This window comes from Ammospiza caudacuta, chromosome Z (genome assembly GCF_027887145.1).
Source record: "Ammospiza caudacuta isolate bAmmCau1 chromosome Z, bAmmCau1.pri, whole genome shotgun sequence".
NCBI classification, from domain to species: Eukaryota; Metazoa; Chordata; class Aves; order Passeriformes; family Passerellidae; genus Ammospiza; species Ammospiza caudacuta.
In genome coordinates, this window is record NC_080632.1 from 16,190,695 (window position 1) to 16,205,413 (window position 14,719).

The window sequence follows — 14,719 nt, forward strand, 5'->3', positions numbered from 1 at the left end:
TGGTTTCTCTGACAAGCCTCTCCCAGAGCCTACAGCTACACTTTCTGACTGGAGTTTCCATTTAACCTCATGTCTGTGCCTTCAGTCTCTGCTTAGCTACATCATAGGTGCTCTTGCCCCTACTGTGCCTGAATCATTGTTTGGATTCACCTGCCTCCAGGGCCAGGGGACAGCACTATGTTGCCAAGGCCACTACCTGGCCTGCCTTGTGGCTGCTCTCCTCAAACCTTCTTTTGGGAAAACCAGCCTTTTCTTGCTGCTACCTGACCTTTCCATGATGAAAAGACACTTGCCTTCCTAGAAGAGTCCCACCTGTCCTCACAAATAGGTTGGTAACTTCTGCCTCTGGAAGTCCTCCTTAATAACAGTCCTTAAATGCTCTGATCTGTCACATCTGTAACACTTAATAGGTTTGTAAATGGTGGCAGTGAATAACTCAATTCAGCATAAAAAAATGCAATGGGAAACAAGATTTATAATATTCCCTGACCATCTCCAAGCATGTATTGTGAATTAGAGGGAGAACATACCAAAATTTTTGATGCACCCTCAAAACATACCACCTCATTAATGATGCATTACATACATACCCAAGATTCATACTGACTGGATCCTGGGAGCAGGTCAGTGAAAAGGACTTAGATCTTTGCTGCCATACTCACTGCAAGGACTCCTATTAAGTTTTTCAAATTTTTTTGTCCAAAGGACAAAGAGTGTCGCAAAACAGACAGATACAACAGGAAGTGTTTGGTACTGTCTTATCAGCATTGAAAAATGGTTATCCTGAGAGCTGAAACAGCAAGTATTCCTCTTGCTCTATGCCTGTCTTTTGTCTCCTGATCCTGTGCTCTATGATTCAAATGGCTACTTTTGAGCTTAAACATGGATTTGGGGTGACCTTCTGGGTTTCCTCTGAACTGGCCAATGCCAAATATTTATTTTAAAAACAAAATGTATTTAGCTCACTGGGGCTAGGGGCTGTATGTTCCAGATTTTACAGATTCTGTCAGTTCTATGCACAAATACTGATTTTGGAGCATAATTTTAGGTCCCAAATTTGCTACATTTTGCATCAGCATTTTCCTTTAAGGTCTAGGAACAATTGAAAATTTTATATCAACAAACACAGTCATAATATCTTTCAATTTCTGCCATTCTTAAATATTACACACTATTTCAAGGCTCTTGAAACCCAAACTCTGCCAAAGCCTTTTGTTGTTCTCACCTGATCTTTTGCCACCTCCTAAAGCATCCAAGGATCTTGCCAGCTCTGGACTAATTTGAAGAGGCTGTAGTTAACAGGTTAGCTATGTTGTTTCCAGCACTGGTCATTTAGTTAGTACATTCCAAGAGGCAGACATATATTAATTTGTTGCCATGTGCCAATAAATGCTATTTAGGTTTACTGTGATCTTAAAATGATTCTGCATTGAAATCAGGAGACTAAACATGGTCTCAAATGCTACATTTTCCTCATGTGAGGTTATTACAGACTTTATAGTTAAACAGTGTAGCTAAATTCTTTAATGGTAACTTAATGCATGACTATGGCAAGAGCACATGTATTTTAACACATCACAATATGTAATTGTCACTTTGAGTATTTCCCTTAAAGGAACTGGTTTAGTCAGAGAAAGCATCTACTTTTGCTTCTCTCCAGAAGTGATGATCAGAGTCAAAGATGCAGCTTTATTTCTCACTCAGTGCAGTGAGCAGTTTGGGGGAGTAGCCATACCCTAGAGGAGCTGCCAGCCTGTACCGTGCACAGTAAACCTGAGAGGGGTAGGACCATGGAAGTCCATGGCTGCTCCTTCCAGATGTCTGCTGTTCTACACTACTGTATTAATCCTGTAATAAACCAAAAAAGGTGGAGGAAGTTACCTTTTTAAATGCAGATTGTGGAGTGACTTTGCAGTTTAGTTGCACCACAACAGCTGAGGAGATGGTAAAATTGCAGTGAATTGCAGGGTTTAATAAGGACTTTTATTTCTTGAGCTACAGTCTCTAGTTGAAAGCCTTGTGTTGTCAGGCTGCAGCAAGTCAAATGACCTAGTCAATGACTACCCTGTTAAGAAATCTCTTAGGTTTTTTTTTTTCCAGGAAACTAAACAAAGAAGTTCCTACTATAAGTGGTACTATATAGTATTCTCAGAAATATAATGTATCCGGTTACATAAACATAACATACTACAAAGAACTGGAGTTTTAGTAGAAGAATTACCTGAAAACCAACAATGTATCCAATTATTCTGAGTAAATAGGAGCTACATAAAATGGATAATAGGTCCTCATTGAATAGAGAGCAGCTTAGAAGACCTTTTAGCTGCCAAATATTAATTTATGTCATAAACACTCAAAACGATGGAATTACAACTACAACTCCAAAACACAAAACCAGGTAATTTGGTTTTGGTTTGTAAACAAGTGTTAGCAATATGGACAACAACAATATCAATAAGAGAAAAATACAGTAGTTGTTATTTTCTTTAAACTTGATAGAATAACATCAAAGACAAGTAATTTTTAGTAAAACATGGTGTGGCTAATACCAGATAAACATAGTTTGTTTAAAATGGATCAGTTTGGCTAATTGCATCTGTCTACTCGTATTTGTAGGCTGAGCAGACAAAATATCATGCACCCAGGCCCTGATGCTATAATTGGATCTGTGCATACAGATATCTGTTCTTCCTCGAAGTTCTATCTAATTAAATCACACTATATACCTCTTTAAAGTAAACAAGACCATCATTCAGTTTATATGAATGTATAAAAAAGGCAGCTGGAAACAACATATCTGTTCAACACAATCACACACACCCAAGTTATAGAGAGCACAACTCCACGGACTTCCCTAAAGTTGCAAGAAACAGGAATTTGACATAGGTCAGGAAGAATACAGTTTAAATTAATGAGAAAAAGAGAAAAGCTACAGACATAACAAATCAGAGAAGCAAGTTGAAATTAATAAATAGAATAAGGGGACCAATTAAAAACAAACAAACAAAACCACAAATGAACAAAACTTCCAAACTGAAAACAAACATAAAGTCACTAAAAGTGTGACAGGTGAAGTAGGAATAGTACTCCCAAAGCCCAAGTTTGCTTCCTAGAAGTGTTTTCCCTCACATTATCTTTATCTCTCTTTCTCCCCTTCACTGCTTGCCTCCCAGGAAGGGAATGATCAAAGTTTTCTCCCTTTGTGTTGTTCCCTGCTTGTGTTAGCAACCAGCTCACAGGTCCTATCACAAAGGATTTATTTTCTTTCTCTATTATAACAATCTATCAAAATTTCTATTGGCTTTGTGAATTGTAGTTGAAAGCTAATTTAAAAGCATTCTTCAATGCCAGCAAAGTCTAGATTACTGGCAAAACACACTTCTTTCTATTTTTATAATGTACAGAGCAATTACAGGAGAACACTTATAGTATTTTCAAATTACGTTGTATATTTAACTTGTAACAAGAAACATGTGTGCTAAGGGATGAAACTGTATGTCATTTTTCACAATCTGACCTTTAAAGAAAAGTTCTTTCAAAGGACTCAAAAATCCTTAATTTTTAGATTTATATACATATAAAAATGTAATTACTAACATATATAAGATATATTCCAATACATTGGAAATATTGAATATATTCGTATATTCTCATATGTTTATATGTACGTTCTCATATTAGCATATCTAAAATAGATACATTGATAAATATTCTCATTTCCTTTTCTCATAATAACTGATTCAAACATAATAATTTCTGAGTCTGCTGTTATGTCTAAAATTTATTTTTGACCCTTATGTTAAGACTAAAATTCTTTTTTTTTTCCAAAAAACTACTCCCCAAAGTACTTTGATCATGGTGACTTGTCCTGTTCCTGTAGTTTGTGGGGGAACAGAAAAGCAAACTTCTAGATAGTCCTGCACTCTTAGGAGTGAAATCTATCATACTCACAGGACATTCAAGAATTGTCCTGCGACTGTAATCCCTTTGATTGAGGCTACACTGTTAACAACATAGCCCAGAAAAAGAGTTAGCTCGGGGAAGTCCACCCTACACAGGACATAACCAGAGGAACACAATTCCTTGCAGTTACATGAAACACAGATGTCTCTATCTGGTATCTCCAGGGCACCTCTTGCCCTTGGGCAAGGAGCAGGACGTAGATGCAGCTCTCTTGAACTGCCCAGAGCCACAAGTATGTCACCAGATCTTGCCCAGCATCACCCAGCTTCCTGCTCTACTCTCCAGTCAGGGGACCAGACATCTGTCCCCTGCACCCAGGGAATGTGGACTTCAGAAACTCTGCTTGGGGAAACCTGGGGTGGAGATGGCGTGGCAATCTGGTGTTACAGTGTGAGTAGGGGAGTGCAGCTGTGAAGGGGCCCTGATCCCAGCTCAGGTTGTGCAAGATTGACTGCCAGAGTGGCTCCTGGTCAAGTAGGGAAGTTTCCTTAACATGTGGCTCAGCGAATTCACAAACTCACATGTCCAGCTTTTACAGGGACAGGGGCTGACCACCTTTTAACAACACAACACCCAGTACCACACAGAGGAAAAGCACAACCAGCATCCCCAGCATGGCTGGTACCTGAATCCCATCTTCTGATGCCAGGTGAGTGGCAAGCTTTCTCCCTCTGTCCTGGCTGCCTCAGGTGCTCTGTGGGACCCAAAGGGGAGGAGGACCCTGGGGCCCTCAAGGGATGATGAAGCCTCTGACCTGTGGCTGCTGCCCTGAACCTTGCAGCACTACAGGCTGGGGGAGGAGTGGATAGGAAGCTGCCTGGCAGAAAAGGACCTGAGGTGCTGCTTGACAAATGATGGAACATGAGGCCATAGTGTGCCCAGCTGGCCAAAAAGAACAATGATGTCCTGGCTTGTACAAGCAATAGTGTGGCCAAGAGGACCAGGACAGTGACCATCCTCCTGACCATCACTGGGTACTGCTGAGACTGTGCCTCAAGTCTGGCTCTCAGTTCTGAGCAGGAAAGACACTAGGGTTCTGGAGAGAACCCAGGGAAGGAAAACATAACTGAGGAAAGGTTTGGAGCCCAAGTCTTCTGAAGAGCAGCTGAGGGAGCTGGGGATGTTGAGCCTGTTGAAAAGGAGGCTCAAGGGAGAGAGACCTTACCACTCTCCACAACTGTCTGAAGGAAGGTCGAGGTCGGTCGGGGTCGGTCACTTCTTCCAGGCAGCCACGGACACGACAAGAGGAAATGGCCTCAAGCTGTGCCAGGGGAGGGCATCAGGAGGAACGCTTTCACAGAAGGGGTGGATAAAGTTTGGAATGGGGCTGCCCAGAGTAGTAGTAGAGTCACCGTCCTTGGAGGTGTTTAACGAAGGACTGGACGTAGTGCCATGGTCTAGTTGACATGGTGTTCGGTCACAGATTAGACTCGATGACCTCGGCGTGTTTTCCAGTTTAAGCGATGCTGAGCGATCGATGCCTTGTTCCCGTGCTCCGCGGCGGGCAGGCGAGGCCGCGGCACAGCCCGACCGCGCCCCACAGCGGCGGGACCGCCGCACTGCGCAGGCGCCACGGAGGGAAAGGCCGGGGGGCGCGGGCCCTCGGTGCGCCTGCGCCGCGCTCCGCTCCGGGGCGGCCCCGCCCGCGGGCGCTCCCCGCCCGCCCCGCCGGGCCGTGCACGGGGGTCCCGCTCCGCCGCCGCGCCGGGGCCGCGCTGAGGGGCGGGCGGTGGCCCCTGGCCGCGGGGAGCGCCCCAAGGGTTCCACCTGGTGCCGCCTGCGGCGGGGCGGGGCAGGGCGGTGACCTGCACATCCCGGCTCCTTCTTCCTCGGAGCAGCGGGGGTGGAGAGAGAGGGGCTGGGGGAGGTTCTCTCCGCCCCCGTCGGAGGGAGCGGAGCGAGGGGAAAGGTGGGTGTCGGAGAGGGGCCGGGTTTCGGAGGGGCCGGGCTTGGGGTGGGGATATTCCCGAGGGCTGCTCCGCCAGGTACTTGTGGAAGGAGGAAGCCGGCGGCCGTCGCCGAGCTGGAGCTGAGGGGCCGGGCGCTGCCGCGGGGAACTTTGTGGTACTCAGGGCGTGCGGGTCTGGCTTCCGTTCCCTTCCTCTTTCTTTTTCTCTCTTTTTCTCCTAAGGCGGCCGGCGTCGCGTTTTCCCCGCGGCCGTGGCCAGGGCCGGTTTCCTGCCCCGCGGGGGCCGCGGGCCGGGATGCGCCGGGAGGCGCCGCTCGGCGGGGCTGGACGCGCTCCCGACCCTCCGCGGGCGGAGGTGCCGGCCGCTGCTCGGGGCCTGCCCGCGTTTTAAACTTTATTACGGAGTTACCCCTAATAAGGTGGTAAAAAATCCTTTGGCGCGCGGGTTAGCGGTGGATCGCGATGAGTTTTTGGGTATTTGCGGTTTCACGTGGTAGTTGAAGTTTAGTACCCCGAGTCTGGGGGGTGCTTGTCTGTAGCAGAGAGAACGTGGAGCCGCTGCTTATTCGCCTTGTCGCTGGTGCCTGGTTGAAGTGCATATGTGGAAGCGAACTGATTGACATCTATTCTGCGGGGTTAATCAATAATCAGGATGGTTATTCATGTAATGCATTTTTATAGACCTTACTGAAAGCCTTGACTATGCAGCAGATTGCTACAGGGATGAAGTTTCTACAGCATTGTAGTCCTCAGAAGATAAAAATATTTTAAACAAGTCTGAATTATTGTGCTCCCACTGCTGGGATAGTGTGACGGTAGCTGGCTGTTTTATGTCTTGATAAAGTTTTGCAACTTGAAACTAAGTAATAAACCCAAGTTCATTGTGTGTACTGCTAACTTCCCTGGCTACTTTTTAAGTGAAAATTTGATTGCTGATATTTTTCCTTTACCTATTGATATTTCAAAATCCAAAGTCTTGGCCATGGTGGGAAATTCAGCTGTCCCAGGAAACTAACCATGCCCAATGTTTATTTTTTTCATTGTAACTGTATGCAGAGGTGAAATGTTCACGGAAGTCAGCGCTTCCAACTTCATGCAAAGATGTAGATGTTACACTAACTTAAACTTGTGTCCTGCATGTTGGTGACTTGTAAGACCTTTGCTGTTCTTAAAATCTAGGTATTCTGATACAGAAGTTAAGGCTTCTTTTTCCTTGTGATTCAAAAAATTTCCTGACATCTTTTAACACACTGTGGTAGTAGAAGCCTTTATAGGGAGACATATTGATGAGAAAAGTCTTTTATAAATGCTGATTAATGAAGCAGCAAATAGTCTAAAGAGGTATATTTTTGAAAAATTTAATTAAAATTTCTACTGAGTAATTCTGCTATGATCAGCATTTTTTCACATTTGTTTTAAAAGTGCAAAACTTTAAGAGAAAATTAAGAAAGTTCTCACTGGAGTGAGAATATTTCTTTTATTAATTTGTCAAATGTGCTTGTAGAGGAACTTGTAATTTTGTTTTTCCTGTGTTCTGTTTGAGAATGCAGTGATGCTTTTTTGGTGGTTTTTTTTTTTTTTTTCTTTTTTCTTAAGTTGTGGAATTGCTATCTAATGCGGGTGTAGGATTCCTGTCATACAATTAGTATGATGACCTCTTTTCTAAAGTATTTTTTTCTTAATTTTCATGAAGGTTTTATTATTTCAGTTGAGAAAGGAGGGAAGAAGAGTCATGTATCAGCCCCGAAATACTAAAAAGATAACTTATGTTGACATTGTTTCTGGGTAGAAATGATGCAGGTAAAATATATGTAGTTCTTAAACTGTACAAATCTAACATTGCAAGGTAGAACCTCCCTAAATAACTTCCTTTTGAGAGAGTAAAACAAAGACTAGAGACATATTAAAGGTGTAAACATAAACTGAGTGTTTTTAAAGAAATTTTCTGAAGTAGAGCCTTTATGTGTTTCAGTGAAGATACAGGTGGTTGGTGATAACTGCAAGTTTGAGTATGCTCTGAGATGCTAAGTGCTGCCTGTGACACTTCAGGAAGTTTTTGAGTGATTTGGAAATGTTCTTTTTTTGTTAGAAGATGCTAAATACCTTCTGAGAATCGAATGCCATTGGTTGATCTCCAAACTGTTAGTTGAAAATGCAAGCTATTGAGGTGTTGGTTAAAACTGCCCTAGTAAACCTAAAGTAAAACAAAATTTTCAGAAGCTGTCTTGTGACTTTTTATTTTCAAGGGCATTTAATCAAAAACTAAAAAAAAAAAAAGAAAAATTACAATTCATGCTGCTTTAATACAGAAATAAATTTAATTTCTTAAATAAAAATAATTTCTTTCTGTGGAATGCTGAGGCTAATTTAGATCCAAACCTTATATTTAATAAGAGTGAGAATATGTAAAAGTAAGCACAGAAAAATAATTTTTATTTGGATCAGAAAATTTCTGTAAAAAGCTGTGAGAATTTCAGTTTTATGGCAAAGAACTTGGTTCTTTATTTAAGCTTATTTTGTTAGCAGGAATATGTGACTCAAGTTAAACTTAAAAATTTAAAGAAACCAGAGTGGCATGAACTGTAATTTTTTGTTGGCTATCAAAAGCAGACCAGATATGTACCTAAACCTATGGGTGTTTATAGTTGAGGTTAGTGGCCTCCTTGTGGATTAGTAAGAGGGAAACCCAGTAACAACACTATACACACCAGCGGTGTTTCATTTTCAAATTAAATCCAGTCATTCTGGTGCCAGATTAAATCTTCAGGTAACAAGACTTTGGAATTTTGGAAGATAATGCTCAAGCTTTTTAAGGGTCATCAACCACTTCCTTCTTATTATCCATAGATTTCTGGCTGAGAAGCCTTTTTTAAAAAATTATGTTTTACATAGAATTACATAGTTTTTTTGCTATAGTTGCTTCATAAATTCCTGTTTTTAACCCACTTTGAGTTAGGTGCTTGTGGAAAACAGGTAGTATAGCCTGGTATGAATGAAGTTATCTCTCCTGAGCTTGTTCACTATGCTGTTCACTCCCAAATCTTGTTTACTACTACTGTCTGATATAATCAGAAATGGAAATAATCGATCACAATCAGAAACATGAAAACAGCAAAATATGAATAAATCTCTTTGTTTCCCTGGCAGTTGTCAAATTGCTGTTCATTTGATTTGGTCTGTAGTCAAGACAATTAATCTGCTTTGTGTACCCTGTCCGGGGAGATAAGGAGTTGATTTGGGTTCTACCAGGGAGTATTTATCAGGTTTTCTGCTGAACTAATCCTGTGTTAAGTGATAAGCACAAGTGTGTGTTTGTCAACTTTCTTTTAGAGAATATCCCAATTAAACAAAACATGTGTCAAAACAGGATGAGAGTTAGTTATATCATAAAATTATGCCTGCAGCTGTTGTTTCAAGTTGCAGTTCTTAATTCTTATGCACTCATTAACTGTTGCATGTAACTGCACTTTTGCTTTTGGTTCTCCTGCTTTTGACCATTTTGTATATTTTGTACTTACGGTTTCATTTGGTGCTGCATATTTTTTTTATGAAAGACTATATTTAAGAGACTTTTTAAATTTCTCTTTTCTCATTTCAGCATGTGAAAATTGTTCCTATTTCTTCAGGTCTGTGAACGTGAGTTTTACGTTGGAGTTAGAGGCAGCATTTTTGAAAACTCTTTGCAGAGTGGGTAGGTGAAAAAGTATTTTGTCTACTCCTGTTGATACCATTTTTCCCTGCTCTTGCTGTTTCCCTCTTGGCTGAAGTTGTTGAAACTCAGGTCTGCTGCCAAAAGAGCAGCACCATCCTCAAAAGTGCATTTCTACACCTCCCTCATAGTGTAGCAAATGTCATATGTGAACTGCATGGTAAAATAAATTATTCTGGTACCATGCTGCCTTGCAGTTGTTAGTCACTGTGATGAGAGCTGTGAAAACATGAGGGTGAGGAATGACATGACTGCCTTTGCTCTCTCTAGCCATAGATCAGCTTAAACTGACCAGGAAACCACACCCTGAATTTCTTGTGAAAGCCAATGGAATGAATGCTCATAAGATTCAATAAACCAACCATTATCTTTGCAATTAACTTCCTTAATCACACTGAACTACTAGTACTTTAACTTGTTGCCATTCTTATTCATTAAAAGAGATGGTCTATGACATGGGCATTTAAAGTCAAGGAGATGATAAATTATTCTTTCTGCACAGTGAGTAGTAGAAGCAAAGGAATCAGAATTGTGTTTACACATGTGCAGTTTGTGAAAGTGCGCATACTTCATACAGCTGGAGAGGTGTATGGTGGGCTCAGTGCTCTCTATTAGGATTCTACTATTTAAATGAGATGTTACTGTTTTCTTGGAAAGTGGATTGCATTAGTCACAGGAATAAGGATGATCTAAAACTAGTTCACGTATAGGCAGAAATCAAATCTTACCACTGTATGGCAAGATCAGGGAATGGTAACCCTTTCCTTGTCGGTAGGTTGCATGGTAGATACACTGAAGTGGCACATGAGAAGGATGTGACAAAATTTTAGAGTATTGCTCCAGCTTTTGATCCATCTTACTAGGTGATTCCTAGACTGCAGTTCTTTGGAAAACACAATAAACATTTTTAAAGCAAGAATTCAAGGCACATTTTTACACATGTCCAGAGTGATAACATACTTCACACTGCATTTGAATGTGTAAATTATGCTTCAACACTTTGAGATACAGACTCCCCTATCTTAAAGGTCTTTTCCAACCTAAATGATTCTATGTCTTCAGGCTTTTAACCACAGTATTTTCTAGGCTAAACATAAATACTGTTCAGGAGTCAGCATGAAATGCATGGTGGTGCAGTGATTCCAAAGACCACTGAAAATGAAAAGAATATAGCATCCAAGTATTTTGTTGACTTGTAACATTAAGAGGTGATGCAGTTAATGAATAAATTACATGTAGTCCCTCTTGGTATTTTTAGGCCTTCTTTGTCTTTCTGATTGTGCTCAGTTTAATTAGGAATTTTTTTCTCTTTTTTTTTTTCTATTTCTGTAGGTTTTTTGCTGGTTCACTTCCTCATTTTATAACACAGGATACTGAATTCATTTTCTCACTCTTTCGATTTGTCAGTTCATCTGGTTTGATTTTCTAGTCTCTAATTTGTCTTTCTTGCTGCATCTATACAGACAAGCTGTTTGTTCTGGTCTTGTGTTACTGGGAAAACTACTCTAGCTTTTGTTGTCTGTGCTTTCCCCTTCATCTCAATTATCTGTCCTTTCCCAAAACACAATTAATGTTGAAATAATTAGTGTGAAGTTATTCGGTACATAGTATATCACCTTGAATAGGGTGGAAACAGTAGTGCAAAACTTAGTTTCTGTGAAGGAAACTTCTTGAACTCAAAAGTAGGTGATATGCTTGTTTTTCACTTGATTTCTGTCAGTGCTGGAAACTTTATTCTGTTTAATAAAACCTAGTAGAGAAACTGAGATGTCTTAATTGTCATTAGTTTGAAATTCTGTCACAGAAGATTCTCTTTCTATATAATTTTCTACTGCTGTGTACAGCCCTGCTTGTAAATGCACAATAGTTTTCTAAAATAGAAAACAAATGTATGGAAGTAAAACTGAGTGCTTTAAAAGTGTGAAAGTAACTTGAAAATAACTCTTCATTGCTGAATCTTTCCTGCAGTGCTCCATAGTATACTGTCTGTAGGGAGATCAGTTTGCTCAGGGTAATTTTTGTGTTGCTATCACATAAGTTTCAACTGTATGTGTGTATATTTGTATGTATGTACAGTAATGGGACTTCTGTATATAGGAAAAGGTCACTCTGTCTGTACTGGTCCTCTGTAGCCTCTGCTTTATATAGCTTGTTTTTGGTGTTTAATGATTGTCCTCTGTAGGGCTGAGGATTGGACAATAAATGCAGTCTTTGGTGTAGAATCCTGAAGTAACAACATTACAATTCATTTGAAATTTTTTTATTTTTGTGAACTTTATTTTGGGCACCTAGGATTCAACTGTTTTGTGTACAAAATTGGTATTTTTAGTGCTTGTGTGTAACAAGTGTAGCCTAGTGTGTTGTGAAGGATGTTATGCTCTTGCAGAGGAGTTTTTTATCATGGTTGCGGTTTCAGTGTGTACCTTTAAATATAAAGAGAGCAGGTCAGAACACACACACTCTCACAAAAACCAGTGTCTCAGCAGGATCCAAGGTTCTCAAAGCATGTAATCCCAAGACTAGATTTGAACTGTCCTAGACTGAAAAGTGTTAGTCATTCAATTTTCAATCAAATGGTGAAATTTAAAGCAGTAGACTTTCCAAAGGTGATAACTTGTTTAATAACCAGTATTTTATAGAGTACAGAGTATTAATAGGATGCATGGATTTAATGACTGATAATTTTCAGGAGTTGTATTGCTTCGTGGGTTTTCTTCTCAAAATCATGTTTCTTGCATAGCTGGTTTTACTATTAAATCACTTCACAGCATAATTTAATCAGGGAAAAATATTTTTTTTACCAGCTAACTTGTGTGTTCCATTGAGAGGTGGAAGAAATGAAGACTGTTAGAGGATGTATCACCGTGAAGTAAAACTGATGGGAAAAATTCATTTTGTGTGACTGATGCAATATTAGGTGAAGGATTGAGCAAGGAGAACTTGTCCTTTTCCATGTATACTGAAAAGATGAAATACAGATTTCAACAAAAGATGCATGTTTTCTGCATATGGGGGAGATGTAAACAAAAATAGAGGTTTATTGATGCTGTGCTATCTCCTGTGTCTGCCAACAGGCTGAGATTATGACTTCCCCCTCATTTGTGCAACTAGTGTATTAATACAGAAGCTTTTTTTAAAGTATGATCCTTACAGAGGCTAGTTCATCACTAATTTTTCCAAAAGATGAAGTGAAGGTGGGCCTGAGAAGCACAGACCACTGCATGAGAGTTTCTTAGAGTCAGAAACTGATAAGAAACAATGCAAAGCAGAGAGGAAACAAAATATACATGAGACAGAAAGGACAAGGGTTCATAGTTGTGACCATGTTTTCCTTGCATGCAACACTAGTCTCCTAGAAAGCATTAAGGAGTAATTAAAAATTCAGCGTGCAAATAAAAATATTGAATCTATTGTTGATCTTGAGAGAAATCTTTCACATGCTAGAACAATTACTCAACTCCTAATTTATGTGATACGCATCACCAAACATTTATTTCTTTCCAACATCTTTACTTTAAGTGGGCGATTCTTAGAGCTTTTAGTCCTAGATTGAAATGAGTGTTTGTGCATATGAATTTCCTTAAAAAACAAAAATTCTTCTCTTTTGGATGAAATCTTTAATTGTGAAGCAGAAAATTCAATAGTCAAAAAGCATACAGTCAAGAACACGTCTTTTGAGCATCACAGTTAAGTTGAGACTGGAAAGATTTTTTTAAAACCTATTTATTGGGTTCTGAAAATATTATAAGTTAGACAATGTAGTTTCATGCTTTTAAGTTAAATGATCGATCAGTTAAGAGTCAAATCTTTTTGGTATCTTCCTATGAATCTGTGACAGTTTTTGGATACATGGGAGGTGAGTTTCCTTCCCCCCCCCCCCCAAATATTTTCTTAAACAAAGCTGTGTATATTTACTTCTGCAAAACAATAGGAATCAAAGTAACAAAAGTAGATGTCTTTTATGCTGCAAGGTAGAGGTGCTGATAAACACTGAATCCTGGAATCTTTCTGTTTCCAGAAGGAACTAGTGTTAAAAATGAATGCAAAAAGGAATGCTTCAGATAGCAGTTTGGCAGAAACTTTGATTGCTGTTGTGATCAGCTAGTTTTCTTTCTCTTTCTTCATGCTGTGCAAGTTAAACTATTTCCTTTGCAAGAGAAAAGAAAGTAATCCACAGTTTGTCACATTTTTACTTTTATCGCAGTTGGTTTTTTTCTTCCTTTAAGCTGTTTGCCATCACCTTTGAATAATTTGCTAACATATTTCAGTCTTTTTTTTCAAATTTTTTTTAATACGTGTTATTGTGTAGCATAAGTGTTGTTACAGATTTCTTAGCAGTTGGTTTAAATGGAAGAATCTCTTTTATAGCCTTTCACACACTAGTTCTTTTGTTAAAACCCCTCCTGGGTGTTAACCCCAGCCATATTTTTTGGCAGTGGTGTGGTTGTTTCTTTCAGCTCTTCTTTCTTGATTTTAAACTTTAATAATAAATTATAAACCAGATTGTCAAGTTATGGTACTTTGTAAGGCTGTGTAAATTTCCTTCTGACTAAAGTCAAGAGAGAAAGCTTACTGGTGGTTTATTTGAGATCCTGGATGTTTATGGCATGACTTGTACATAGTGAAGTATAAAATGATCCAAAACCCTACAGTGTGGCATTGTATAGAACATTTGTGACTTTAAATTTAAAGCCTAGTGTCTTCATCTGTACATCTGTACACTTCATTAAAAATATATATGTGAAAGGAGTATGTATTTCAGTAACTTAATTAAATTTTCTTCACAAAAAACCTGTGTTGACTCTTGAGGAAAACTTAATCTTCACATATTTAAGGCTTAAGCTACCTTGGAAGCGGAGACATCAATCTTTGTTTTCAGTCAAGTTTGTATTTATACTGTCAGAAAACAATATTTGTGGAAATTGTAAATGAGTGATATCACAAAGAAAAGCAGTCACCTTTGATGACTGTTTCAAAGAAAGCTCTGCCTTTGGGTTCATAATTCCTGCTGGATTTTTGGAATATTCAAAATGGTATGTGGCTTATTGTCCTTTTGGATGAGCTTAAGGCTTTCACTCTAAGTAGAGGTATTTCTTACTTTAAGAATGAAAATGCATATTTTATAGTAATTAAAAAAT

The 14,719-nt window shown here is 39.5% G+C and overlaps 1 protein-coding gene across 4 annotated transcripts in view; it reads left to right on the top strand.

The window, feature by feature from the left end:
- The first annotated feature begins 5,664 nt into the window (after positions 1-5,664).
- The window catches only part of PTBP3 (polypyrimidine tract binding protein 3), a 38,897-nt gene continuing 29,842 nt past the window's right edge, over positions 5,665-14,719 (top strand). The window contains exons 1-2 of one of the 4 annotated variants that reach the window (XM_058824523.1): positions 5,665-5,872; positions 9,471-9,563. The gene's annotated coding sequence lies outside the window, so the exon portion shown is untranslated. Of the gene's footprint in view, positions 5,873-5,969; positions 6,045-7,610; positions 7,673-9,470; positions 9,564-14,719 lie in introns of those variants that run through there. The other 3 variants (XM_058824525.1, XM_058824524.1, XM_058824526.1) reach the window with 3 other exon arrangements.